Genomic DNA, 888 nt, shown 5'->3' with positions numbered 1-888 from the left:
TAATTATGGGAGAAAAAATGAGTGTATGCTTTCAATATTTAATTCACATTTAATTATTAATCATATAATAATTATGGAACCCTAATTATAAATTATATAATTTATATTTAATTATTAATTAATTATATAATTCGATTAGATCGGTTAATCAAAATGTAATTTCTTTATAATTGAACCAAAAACCGAATAATCAATTTTACCGAAATATAAAATCGAATCGAATTGAATTTAAAATTAACCAAACTGAACCAATTAAATTTGGTCAATTATTTCAATTAATTCAAGTTTCATCGAATTATGCACACCCCTAACATAAATGATTTAAGGTTTGTTTGGTAGCGTTGTTATTTTTTGATTTCTATTTATGTTTATTCATAGTGAAAAAACAGATTGTAAAAATGCGTTTGTTTATGTTGTTACTTTTTTGTTTCTATTGATAATTTTCTGCTAAAAAACTAAAAACTAGATTTTTATAGTTTTCAGTTATTTTGACAACCTGTTGTAAAAAGTTTTAATATCTAGAAATAGTTTTTAGATTAAATTATTCATTTAAGCACTTTTAAATGAAAATCAAAATTAAATAGTCATATGAATTTAAATATAACTAAAGAAAATACATATAAATTTTAAAAAATAATAATAAAGGCAGCTACAAAATACTTTTAATATTTTTCAATTATCATGTCTAATAAAATTTTTATTATAAAGTAAAATTTGGAAGATAGGAATTAACTTAGATAATTATAATAAATTTTATTTTTATTGTAGTAATAATTTTATTATTTTATTTATATTTTTATAATAATATTTGATTTAAAGGTGAAAATTTTTAATTAAGATTTTAATTTACATTAATTTTATAAATATTAGCTAAACAGTACACACTCT

This window comes from Malania oleifera, chromosome 2, assembly GCF_029873635.1.
Source record: "Malania oleifera isolate guangnan ecotype guangnan chromosome 2, ASM2987363v1, whole genome shotgun sequence".
NCBI lineage: Eukaryota > Viridiplantae > Streptophyta > Magnoliopsida > Santalales > Ximeniaceae > Malania > Malania oleifera.
The sequence above is the reverse complement of the archived record's forward strand: the minus strand, read 5'-3'. Positions refer to the sequence as shown.